Raw genomic sequence first — 14,180 nt, 5'->3', positions numbered from 1 at the left:
ACCAAACGATCAAATATTTCCAGTGGGAATGCCAAAAGGTAAATGTAGTGGTATGACGTTTATTATGATAGCAAGCAGGATACGCTCCACAACCTTTAAATACTGCTTCCAACCGTCTTCCTAACAATGATTCCCCCCATTCTAGAATCTGCCAGACCATGGAAACCAGCTAACCCAGATGCCATAAATCATCTCTATTAATAATACGTAAGGCCCAATACAACAGAAAAATAATCCTACCCCAAAGAACTAAAAAAAAGCAAAAATGAAACTGAAGAAACATGACAGACAAACAAACTAAAATACAAAACTACTTACAACATGTGACAGCATTCACCCCATCACAAAATATTTAAACTTCTTAGGAAGAATAGTTAATTTCCAAACACGTGAAGGGATTCCAGGTGCTGCAGGTAAATCAGTTACTCCGTCACTCATTGACTGCGCAGAGATTTCCAACAGGTTTCCCTTTTGTGGACTATTGTCATTGATTACAATGTCAGCACACCCATTACTGGGTACAATATTGTCACCTTAAATCACAACATCCTCAGACGTCACACCATCATACACTACAAGTTCATCTTCATGCCACAACCACACATTTGGGGCCAGATGTAGGTGGCCAATTACCCCATCGGTAACGGCCGAATTCGGCCGTTACCGACCGGTAATTGGATTTTGAGATGTAGGGCATGCATTTACAGAATCGGTATTTTACCGATTCTGTATTTACCGATTCGGTAAAATTACCGAATCGGTAAATACAGACTCGGTAAAATACCGATTCTGTAAATGCAGATGTAGCTGGCACATGTCAGAGTGCCACAGGGCTTTAAGAATCGGTATTTTACCACCCAATCCAATTGGGTGGTAAAATACCGAATCCAGGTGTGCATGCACATGTGTGCATGCACACCTGTGCCATGTGACACACAGACATGCCCTTAGGGCATGCCTGTGTGCCACATGGCGCACATGCCTATATTTGGGGTGCTAGAGGGTGTCAAAGTGACACCCCCTGCACCCTTGCTAAAATCGGTATTTACCGAATCTGTAATTACAGATTCGGTATTGCCCATTGATTCCTATGGGCTTCAGGGCCCATAGGAATCAATGGGCAATACCGTCGGTATTTACCGAATCGGTAAATACCGAATCTTAACGATTCGGTATTTACCGATTCTGAAATACCTACATCTCCCCCCCTCTATTTTACCACTTCTTAAATACTGATTCGGTATGATTCGGTATTTAAGAAGTGGTAAAATAAAATTACCTACATCTGGCCCTCAGTTTGGCCACATCCTCATGCAAATTCTTATCATGTTTCCAGGTTAAAACCGTGAAACATCTAAATATGCTTCCAAAGTGCCATACTGTCCCATCACTCAACAGTGGTGACTTTGAATACAATTCTCTCAGTTGCAGATGTTCAGAGAATTGACTAAAATGTTTTTTGTGTTGATATCAAGCTTGACCCTCACCCAATCACCTTTCACCAAATAACCTCTCTCAGACCATGTTTCTTGTCATAGTACGCTTTACACACTCTCTGCACCCTTAACAAGTTCCCCTTGACAACTGAAGTTGACCATTTGCTTTGTAGTTTCATATTCATCTATGCAGGGATGTCCTTAGTAAAAGATTCTCTACCTCAAGATTCTAAAAGGACTGTAACCAATCAAGGTAGGAGTGTTCCTATATGCCCAAATCATGCTTCTCAACTCTTTTTCCCAATCCATGCTAGCATAAATAGCAGCTTGCACACTACCCTTCATAACTCCATTACACGGTTCCACTGCACTGCTTCCAGCAATGTGATAAACCTTTCACCTGGACAAACCGAACGACCACCGCCCTCCGCAACAACTTTGCCGACATCGGACTTAAACAACTCGTCACCATACCAACCCACAGAGCAGGACACACCCTCGACAACCATCTTCGCCAACAGGAAACAACGTCCACTTCAGCCACACAATGCAACCACCATGGACCGACCACCACTGTGTGCACTTCACCATCGGCAAACACAAGACACCCAAACCTGCCCCACACCCACCACGAAGGAACTGGTGCAAGGTTACCGATGAACAACTTCACTCCACCCTCACCCAAGACTACCACACCTGGGCATCTTACGCAAACAGCACAGCCAGTGGACTCCACACCTGGATCTACAACTGCACAGCGAGCTCACAGCGTTTCGCCACCCCGGCAAACAGCTACCCAGGAAACCTGCCTGGTTCACCACCAATCTCCAAGATCACAGGCGCACCTGCAGATGCCTGGAAAAGAACTGGAGAAACACTAAAACTACCGAAAACTACTCCACATACAAGGACGCCATTACGGACTACCACAATCAAATCAGAACCACCAAGAGGAATTTTATCCACAACAACATCCTCGCCAACTCGACCAACTCCAAGGAACTCTTCCGTGTCATTCAGGAATTCAACAACCCACGCAGCAAAGACACAGACATCACCCCATCCCAAGACCTCTGCGACAAACTCGGAACCTACTTCCACCTCATAATCAAAAACCTCTATGATAACTTCACTGACCACCCACCAGACGCCACAGACAGACCCATGCCTCCTAGAGACACCAGCCGGCCCAGCATCTCCAACTGGACACCGATCATGACCGGAGACACCACCTCAACCATAATAGGCATCCACTCAGGGGCCCCCACCGAACCCTGCCCTCCTCACATCTACCACAAAGCCACGGCCGCCATCACACCTGAACTACAACGCATCAACACCACCTTCAAAGCAGGCACCTTCCCGGACGATTCGAAACTCGCAGAAGTCAGGTCCCTGCTCAAGAAGCCCACGGCGGACCCCAACGACCTAAAGAACTACTGGCCCATCTCGCTCCTCCCCTTCGCAGTCAAAGTTGTAGAGAAGACAGTCAACAGGGAACTGACATGATTCATTGAAGAGAGTGCCATATTTGACCCATCCCAATCCAGATTCCAAAGCAACCACAGCACCGAGTCCGCCCTACTCGCCGCCACAGACGACATCCGCACCCTCCTGGATCAGGGCCACTCTGCAGCACTCATCCTACTCTACCTATCAGCGGCCTTCGACACCGTCTCCCACTGCACACTAGTCGCCAGACTACACAACACCGGCATACAGGGAACAGCCCTGGAATGGATCCGATCATTCCTCACCGGAAGAAGCCAAAGGATCAGACTGCCACCCTTCTTCTCTTATCCCACAAAAATCACCTGCGGAGTCCCACAAGGGTTGTCCCTGAGCACAACCCTCTTCAACATCTATATGGGCCCCCTTGCTGCCATCGTCCAACACGGCCTCAACATCGTATCCTACGCCGACGATACCCAGTTCATACTCTCCCTCACCAAAGACCCCACCACTGCCAAACTCAACTTCCAAAAAGGAATGCAAGACGTTGCAGTCTGGAAGACCAACGGCTGCCTGAAACAGCTGGGCGATTACGTGCACCCATAGTCAGTAACTATACCACATGACACCACCATTCTATATATGTTGTTATATGTGTTTGATGCTGTAAGGTAACGGACTGCCATTTCCATCACGGCAGCAATGTCTTAACTTTGTATGTGTGTGTCACATATCAAGGTGCCAAACATGAACTTCACCTTTGATATTTTCATGTTACGGTCCTCTATAGAGGTGGAAAACGAAACTCCTCGGCACAAACACGGATTGATCACACAATATGATAGTGAATAACACGCATGTGCATGTTCTAGGATTGAGAAGGCAGGGGCATGCCTGACATAACCTGCCCATTCAACCCGTGTCTTAACAGGACACAATACAAAACAATAATGATGCATCAATTTGTATCTTTTCTGCATAAAATCTCTATTTTTATCCCTTTATCTTTTCTTTCAGGTTGATCATAGGAACATACAGTTAATGTTCCATTGTGCAATTTAGACACATCACCACCTTACTATAAGTAACATAGGGCTATAGAGTGTCGCCGTCCATGAACCCTATTTTTACTATTTTATTGCACTTCACACGGTCCTGAAGAAGCACACCGGGATCCACTAGGGACCAACACTGCGCGAAACATGTCGACCACAACTTCACCTTCACATACACACATGGAATTTTAAAGGAAGCAGCAGAGCAATTTTCTCCCTTCCATTATATTTGTTTTTTGGAGGTGATTTATATCCAGCGTGGTACGCATACACCACTCTTTACCTCCTGGACCCCTGAATAAAATGCTTTCTCTAAGTACCAGTAAGGCAATTTTAAATCACTTTCACACTTTTTTAAGGCCCACACACCCACATGCACAACTGCAGCATCTCCTAAAAGATCTCCGATAAAGAGCCCTCTTGCGGGGCCCGTGGAGGACTGCAGCGCCACCCCCACGAGGAACAACGCCCAATGATGAAGCATGACACTCGCAAGAGTGTGTGATGGCACTATTTCTTAAAGGAAAAATTCCCCGAGCTTTATCTGATCTCAACCTGATCACTTAGAGACATCTCTTTTCTCACTTTCTCGCCTTTTGGCCTTGACTCGCAACCAAAGTATGGCTGCAGACTCTACTCTTTTGGGAACTGTTACCCCTTGCGATACATATTGACTCTTGGGAGCATTGGTACTGGACCCATTTAGATATATTTTTTAAACGCTCCCTGTCCCCCCTTCTTCTTGTGTTTGGACTAATATTGATTGGCCCAAGAACATCAATACCCTACTCCTCCCACGGATTTTCTAGGCACCCTGCGCTCCCGAGTGAAGGTACGAAAACTGAAAGAGATTTTTAAGAAATAGCACAATACTCACAGGCTCTTATGAACCTTTTTACGTCAGCATCAACTCAAAATGAACCCTTAATCACTTAAAGATAACTCATCCTCGGGTTTCCACAGCTTCCTGCATTCTTCAGACAACTTGTTCTTGCAAGGCCAATGACAATTGATGTGCCCCATCACTACTTTTAAACTGTCATCATCATCATAGCCAGAAATACAATCATCACTTGTATTTGCATCACTGTTCTTGCTGACCACCACAATACTATTCATTTCATTTCAAATCTTTATTTCGGCTTAACGCCATAAAAGAACAATTTATACATTACAATTCAATAAAAGGAAAAAATAAAAATAATGACATTCAGTTAAAATATTAAAAAACATTCTATATAACTGTGCAATACATATAGAAAAACTCTTGGAGCATGACAAAAAAGATCATATAAGACTGGAGGACACGTCAATAATTTTAGAAGCAATTTCAGTTAAGTGGTGCTATTAAAAACAAGTTCAAGTCCATAATTCAAGTCCATAGATAAAGGAAACTCGGTTACAGCTGATGGCCCATTTTTTTCCTGCGGTAGCAAATAGAAAGTAAAAATCTACTAACACTAAATGTTATCTGTTGTGAAGTGTTTGTAGTCAAAATTCTCAGAGCCTGAGGGTAGGACCTCAAGCCTAATAATAGGCATATTGGTTTGATCGATCTTTTTCTTTCTCGGCCATACAAGGGACAGAAGAAAAGGATATGTTGCTCATTCTCTATTTGATTATTTTCACAAAGTGAGCAAACTTCGTCCAATGCCTCGGAGGATGGATCACGGTTCCTTGCCCAACGAGCCAAAGTTGATTTTAATAAAAGATTACCGTATCTGAACTTTAAAAATAATGTTTTGGCAAGTGGAGGCTCTATTTCGTCCATAAAGGTCTCATAAAAGGGTTCATCCTTAAAGTTTAGAAATTTTAAAACTAATGAGCCACTAGTTATGGCATTCACAGTCATATTTGCTACATAGGACCAAAAGGCCTTTTTCAAGACTAATTTGGGGTTAGATGGTAACAGCTCAGGGTTCTCCCAAAAATGTTTCAGACCTATGTTATTGAACCAGGTACTAACATGTCTAAGCCATGGGATTTTTTTCTGACTGTCCAGCGCCATGATCTCTATCAGCCCCTCTCTATATGCTTGGAGTTCAGGGACATGCCACAATCTTACCCATAGCATAAGTGGTCTAATAAGAACATGATGATCGTTTCTTTTAAAATTAAGGTCCAATTCCAGAGGTACTAGTGGAGTTCCTCTCGGAACCCTTACCAAGCTTCGCATGAAATTATTATCTTGGACGCTGAAGGTCTCCTTAGACCCCGACCCCCACAGTTCTGCACCATAAAGGACTGATGATTGGACTTTGAATTTAAAAAGTTCCATTACTGGAAACACCGCTTTACTAGTGCTTAAACTTTGCTCTCTAAGTATCGGTTTGACATTCTGAGCAAATATTAATTTGCTTTTTTCCAATTGTGCTTTCCAGGTAAAGTTGGAATCTAGTGTCACCCCTAAATATGAGAAGTGAGGCACTGATTCCAGCTTTACTCCTTTTAACATTAAACACCCCTTATCAGGTTTGGTTGGGTTCAGGGCCATGTATTTCGTTTTCTTTACGTTAATCTCTAGCCCCTTTTGACTACAATAATCATTAAAAGTATTCAACAAAATCTGCAAGCCATTTTTAGTTTGGGATATCAGAATAGTGTCGTCAGCAAATAATAGAGATGCTACCCTTTCACCATTCAATTTGGGTGCATCGTTTTTGCATCTTTCTAAATATGAGGGAATATCATTTACGAAAATAGAAAAAAGGGTGGGGGCCAGAACGCATCCTTGGCGAACTCCACGTTCAATTGGAATTTTCCCGGATAGTTCGCCGTTTGGACCCCATCTAATTCTCGCAAAGTTCCCTTCATGTAGTTTTATGATCTGTGCTACTATATTGTTTGGCATGCCTGCTGCACTCAGCGTTTTCCAAAGAAGATCACGTGGCACCAGATCGAATGCTGCCCTTAAATCAACAAAGGCAACATATAGATGGGCCTTTTTTATCATTACGTACTTCCAATAGAGACAGCAGAATCTAAAACACTGATCTATAGTGCTGACTTTTGTTCTAAACCCGGCTTGAAATTTAGTCAAAAATGAATTTTCATCCAGCCAATTACTCACTCTTGCTAAGATATATTACTCACTCGTGCTAAGATATGATTCACTTCCATAAATTTCACTCAATGGTAAGGGAGATCTGCTTAAATAACCTACCACATTATTTCTATTACCAGACATATACTCAACATCATACACATAATCAAAAAGTCTTAAAGTCATCCTGGCAAAACAAGGCGCTACTTTAACCACGTCACTAGATGTTAAAACGTTCACAAGAGGCTTATGATCAGGGCACAGTTTGAACCTTAAACCCCATAAATGTTGCCTAAATGTCTCCATCACCCATACAGCTGGCAACATTTCCTTCTCAATCACCCTAAATGTCTTTTTAGCTGGAGATAAGGAACAGGAAGCATAAACCATAGTACACTTGAAACCCTCTGCAGAAATCTGTGTTGAAACAGCACCTTTCCCTTTGCCACTGGCATGCTTGGTCAAAACACTAGGAGCAGTGTAATGAAACCCTGGCAATGGAACAGCATTGCAAATGTCCTGGTTCCAAAATCCTTATGCAACGATTCAATACATTCAAAATCTTGAAACTCCTTCAATAACTGCCTCACTCCATATTTTTTTAGATTACAATTCTTCACAAATTTAGAACAAAATTCTGACAATCCAAGGAAAGATCTGACTGCCTCTTTGTAAGTAGTTGCTGGTGAATTACTAATATATTTTGTATTATTTCTTTTAGGAGAAATACCCTCTCTGTTGCCATTGCAGTGTTGTGATTGGCTTAGGGGACCAGCAGGAGGGAGGCTGCCTAAAAGGGCGCCAGGACTCCAGAGCAAGCAGGAGTTTAGGCGGCGGCGCGTGATGCGGTCTTCAGAGGAAGCGTTTTATTTTATACTGAAGATTACTGTCCGTCACCGTCCCACTCCCCCTCCCCCCCCCACGCCAACCCACCCGTCCATTTTGCCGGCTGTGACTCCTCTTAATGCGCACTGTTATATCCGCAGAAGTACACAGCACTTACTCTAATATACTACACGGCTCGTTCCCATGTGAATTCTACTCCACCACGTACACTGTGGATGAATAAATGAATGATGAGTAGCGCTAACAGGGAACCTGTCGGAGGGAATGAACTCTGTGTACTGTTTATCTGTTTTTACTACCCACTGCAACAGTGACATAGACGGGGACACAGGTGTTTTTCACTTCGGTATTCCCTTGTCCCACATGGACCAATCTCTTTGCGAATGGGACATTGATGGCTGTAATTGGAGGGGAAAGGTATTCTTACTGGCTAAGTGCTTGTTTTATGTGACCCCAAAATATTCACTCTTTTAATTTATTTGAACTGAAAGTTTAACTTTGACCAGCATTTTAAGACATGGAATGTCATACTGCATGGAAGGGGACATGGGGTGGTGTAGAGACCAGGGGCCGGGCATGGACTGCTGTGCCAGGGAGGAGGTAGGGCATGGAGTGCTATCGAGACAAGGCAGTGCTGGGTTGGGGCTAGGGGTACAGAGCACAGAGAGCTTGTGCCTCGAGGAGCACGCGCGGGCCCCAGGCACTGCAGACAGAGCGTTGGAAGGGGTAACAAAGAGCGGCAGACACACAGCACTCTGCAGGAGAGGAGAGGGCTAGCATTGGAGTCCAGGGGGTGCTGTCTGGAGAGGGAAAGATCACTGAGTACTGTCCTTCGAGTGGAGGCCAGATATAAAATCCTGACATGGGTATGGCCAGTTTTAGAGCGCTAAACACGGAGGGACAGAACGTAAACCAAGAATGGGTAACCAGGGAGTGATTGATTGGGGGATGCGGAGGTCAGTGTTGTGTGGAAATGTGGCACACCCTTGCCCGTGCCTCACCAACCCTCGTCTGGGGTGATTCACTGTGTAGGCTCCTGGCAAAGATGAGGATGCTATCAAGAGCATGCTAGTCTGATGCTTGTGTATGAAGAGTTGTCTAGCAAAATCTTTAAAACTGGCTTGCCTTAAGTTATGTCTGTCTTGGAGTAGGTGCACAAATATGTCACAAAAGATGCATTTTGAGATTTTGTTTCTGTCTCAGTACACATGATCAACTTAAATACATGCCACAGTTGAGTCTCCTTGGACTGCAAAGAGTATCTTGCCTAAAATGTAATAAAGCGGTTTGCACCTGGGCACCTCTCTTCTGTAGAAGGAGCATCAAGTGCATAGGTGCCAAGGCTGGTGCAACAGATTGCATTAGAAATATGCTTTTGTAGCTTAGCATGTTCTGATGATTAACAAAATTCACTTTGTTCAGGCTATTAAAATGTGTGCCATCCTTCTGACACATTTCCTCCTCTCTAACTTGCATCATGAATCAGTGGCTCTTTCAGTGATTTGTTACTGCATTTTGATGTACTATTCTTTGAAGAAGTGTGTCTTCAAATCTTTCATACATTGCAGCAGTGTTGGGGTGAAGTTGATGGATATGAGGATGTTGTTACAGATCCTGTCATAACACTTTCACAAGTGCTTCATCAACCTTCCTGCTTCCTCAAATTTGCTTGAAAATGCTCCATTTATCCACTCTTGTTTCAAAATTTTCTCGGGGAGGGAGAACCACCCGAACCCCCATAGGTTGTTCAGGCACGCTACACACGCTCGCCTCAGTGCAGTACCGTGATAACTTTACGCCTCACCACTTTCAAATGTCACCTGCCGCCACTGGAAGTTAAACTTTTGCTAGAATGGTGGAGTGGAATCTGATGATATGCAGACATAAGAGCAATTGTAAAAAATAACTTAAAACCTTTAGTTTTTGCCAGGAGCTAATTGATCTAGGGGAGCGGGAACTTATCCACCACAATAATAAGATCCTTAAGATGCATGCACACCCTTATCTGCTCGTTGGATTTCCAAGCTACAACAATGTGTGCCAGCCATTCATCATTCTCCACATGTTCAACAATTCCACTTCTCTCTAACTTATCCAACTCCTTCATCACATCCTGTCTTACACTCAGGGATATATTCCTCAGTACACAGGTTGTCCCAACAACAAAACGTTGTTGTTGGTATCCAGCGTGATACCTAAAGCCCTTGATCCATCCAACCTAGAACAGACGGACCCTTTTCAGTCACATACAGTTTTCCATGAGATATCCTCTGGATCATGCCCCGCAGTTAAACCAATGGCAGTTACGAAGGAGTACAGTCCATCCTAGAGGTAGTCAGCATGTTCCATGTGAGATGGATTTCTCACATAGGTTTGCACCCTTGCCCCTCATGAATTATTATGATTGACTGGCTTGACACAACCATCTGGACACACAATTTGATTTCAATTGCATATTTTGGAATGTTGCAGGTCTTTTCAATAAGGTGAATAATGCTAATTGGCACAATATAATCAACTTTTTTTAATATTGTGTGTTTGCAGGAAAGTTGGTGGAGTGACACAGTGATCATTGATGGGGTTTTTTCAATTCATAACCCAGTGGAAAGTTCTCAAGGTGGCCATCAAAAAGGTGGTTTATTAAATCTAATATTAACTTCCTTTCCAAAATGGATTATTACAACTTATTTGGATTCTCCCCACTTCCAAATTATATTTATTTGGTTTGAACCAAAGCTGTTTCTTGTTATTGTACATTTCCATCACAACAATCTCACAAGAACAAACAGTTAGCCACGTCATAGGCAAACCTACCTCAGAGAATTTTATAATGTGGAGAGGCAATTTTAATTGTAGAATGTGTTCATTATCAGATTCAGCGGTCTGTGGGCTGACAGTGTGGTGTATTGAGGACCCCTTTCACTTTGAGCACACCCCCTATGGGGATATATTCAACTCAATACTGAATAAGATATCTTTGTATCTTACGCTTGAGCTTAGTAGCCACTCTAATACAGAACATATTTCCTTCCCGGGAAGAGGTAAAGGTAGCTTTATTGACTTTATGGCACTCTCCCAAGTCTTAAGGGCCACAGACCTTTGATTTTGCAATTTTACAAAATTGATTAGGAAACCACCATCCTTTGTTTGTATCTTGATTCAGGCAAGTACAATCAACACCAGGTAGCTGCTCCTAATATTGAATTAACATACAATCCAAATAAGGGGTTCTTAGGTAGGTGGGCCACAATAGATTCTCGCCACATTTTAGACGAACTGTTAAAAATAAATGAGGGCCAAATAGTAGCTTATTTAAATGACCCTAAGATCATGTTAAATGCATTTGAAGAAATCTGCCAGACAACCATCAATGTCCTCACCACTCATAGTAGGAAGGAGGGGTAAAGTAGGCTGCACAGATGATTTGACAGAAGCTGCTCTAAGTCACATAGAAAACGTATGCATGCTCTAAAACATGCTCCCCAAGACCAGAGGCTGGTGAGATTGTGCAGACGTAAATGTAAACGACCACCTTACAGAGGAAAAAAGATCACAGAGTTGATGCTTGGAAAACATTACACACAGCTTATTTTAAATAAGGATATCCTGTCTGTTCTGGAAGACTATAAATGACCCTTTTCTCAAAGATGACCATTAAACACAGACAGATGTTGAAATTCCTCCACAAGATTGGGTTGAGCCCTTTACGAAGTTATATAGTTATAATGATAGAACCATTAGTCTGTCTGAATGAGGATTTCCACAGTGATAGGTGACAGTTTGGTGATAGATCCGCCTAGTTACAGTGTGGTGGTCCGTGCTCTGAATCATATTCAGGGAAACAAGGCCGCCGGCCCTGATGGTGTAACAGATGATCTCTTCTCAAATAATCTTGACTTGTGGGCCCCGCTCCTGACAAATATCCTGTGAAGTGTGGCCATAGATAGTCCCCCTAAATCATGGCTAGGTTCAAACATAATACCCATTTATAAAGAAGGCAACAGTTCTGACCCCCAATGATTACTCCCAATCTCTTTAATCGACACCACTAGCAAACTCATGGGCAGAATTCTACTTGAACGCCTGGAAGCATGGGTCACTGATAAGGGGTGGTTTTCCGAAATACAATATGGGTTCAGACAGGGATTAGGTACCTCAGAGCAGTGCCTCAATCTCCACTTGACTACCTTTAAATATACCATGGCCAAGAGTGGTTCTGTCCACCTTGACTTGATGGACTTAACAACCACATGCGACTGGGTGAATAGAGGGAAATTGTGGGCTAAGATGTTGAATATGGGTAATTATTCTGCTCTGGTCCACTTTCTCATCTGTATACATAGTGAGGGGCCGTCTGAGGTATGGGAGGAAAAGAGATCTCAGTGAACCAATCAAAATGAAAGGGGGCATTAGGCAAGGATCGTATTGGCCTCTAGTAATCTGGCTCTATTGCAATATTGCTTGAAACAAAACTGCTTTAAATCAGTGCTTACATGGTCTGGTACCATGCTGACACCTGAAAATCCTACCTTTTTGGTCACAGGATGTTGACCAGTATGTAAGTCCAGAAAATATAAGAAATGTAGCAGTGGAATTCACTTTTCCACTCCCAGTTGTACAAACTCTCCCTGTGCTCTGGTGCAGCCACGTTTCAAAGGATAAGAGGATCAGGCAACCTGCTATTAATTTTGAATTCACTTGATGCACAGTGAACCTATCTGTCTTTGTCACCTTCAGGTTCCTTCTTGGGAAATTCTACCCCAGAAGGTGACAGAAAGGCTACATCTGCAATATAATGTTTCCTGTAGTCAGATATGTTTCTCATTAATGAGCAATCACCTAAGGATCCTAACATTATGCTTCTTTTTTGCCTCTGTTACTTGCAACAGTGTAGGAATGATTGTTTTGTCAGTTTTTCAATTTTGCTTTCGCCTCACTAGTCCCAAGTCACCCTGGAAAAAGGTTGCAGTGATGATCATATCCAGCCAGTGGGATACTAGAACCCTCCCCACTTGGTGACGACTTCATGTGCTGTGTGGCATCTTGCTGTCCCAGAGTGCATTATTTTACCCACTCCCAAGATGGCAGGATCCCTTGCTCGGTGTGTGAAGCTCGGTAACCCACCTTTAATGTGTGACTTTTGAGGGCTGGCTACATGCCCACTGAAAAACAGCTGGGCATCTGCTCTCCCTCTGTCCCCAAAACAAACCACTCCACCATAACAAAAGAGCAGCCCCTCTTGTGTGTGCTCACATTTGTCTTTTGAAAGCAGCTTCCCCTTTGAAGCTCGCTTTTAGGCAGTGCTTAATTTGTAAAATATGAAGTGCCAGAGCTCTGACCAGGAGGCCACTGCAGCTTGCACCACCCATCGCCCTTGTCATCTCTGCCAAACCATCTACTAACCATCTCTCTTGCATGTAAATGCGACAGTTCATAATATTCCAGGTTCCCAAACCTAAAGAAATGGTTGGGGAGGCAGGTATTAGCAATATGTATGCATATTGTATTCCTAAACTAGTGTTGTTCTGCTCACCTCTAAATTAGATGTGGTGGACTGTTCTAAGTATGGTGATGACAATTAGGTGCCGGTGCTGAGCACCGGAAACTCAATAAGTGCTGGTGCTTAGCACCGGAAAGCTCTGGCACAAATTAAGCACTGCTTTTAGGGATCTCATCCTGTGTGGCTTCCTGAAAGGGAGAAGTGACACCTCTTTCAATGGTGGCCTCCATTGTTCTTACTCCTAGGAGTAATTCACACGTTTCCTCTGGAAGGGAAAAGGCTGTCTTGTCATAAACATCTATCAGTGGCCACAGGCAGACTTGGTCAACAGAGGGGCAACTTTATAAACGTTGCTTTTCTTAAAAAGTTAAATTAAAGTCGACTTGGGTATCAAGTCAGATTTAATGCAACGATCCTTTTGATACCATGAAGTATCAACATTAGTAGTCCCATTCAGAAGTTAGCACAGCTGAGTTCTCAGTGTATAACCCTGTACTCGCAAAGGGGGCTACTAATGTTTCCACTGTAGAAACAACAATTTGTTTTTTTGTTACTGTTAGGTCCAGTGGCAGCTCCTCCGCTAAGGCCAAGGAGCATTGTCCCACTGCTTTTTGCAATGTAAAAAAAGGGAAAATAAGAGGATAATAATGATGTTATTATAATTTTATTTGTTCCTGCTCTGGCGTCTTGTAGGGGCGGATCTGCTCTGCTCTCAGAGTAGGGGGAGGGATGGTGGGCACTCTGTGAGTGCACAATGACTGATTGGCCGGTCCTCTTGGGCTGGACAAACAGGCATGTTTACTTTGCATGTTTTCTCCACCCAGGCTGCATTACAGACTCTGTGGAGA

The sequence above is a fragment of the Lissotriton helveticus genome, chromosome 7 (genome assembly GCF_964261635.1).
Source record: "Lissotriton helveticus chromosome 7, aLisHel1.1, whole genome shotgun sequence".
Taxonomy (NCBI): domain Eukaryota; kingdom Metazoa; phylum Chordata; class Amphibia; order Caudata; family Salamandridae; genus Lissotriton; species Lissotriton helveticus.
This window is presented reverse-complemented; position numbering follows the sequence as displayed.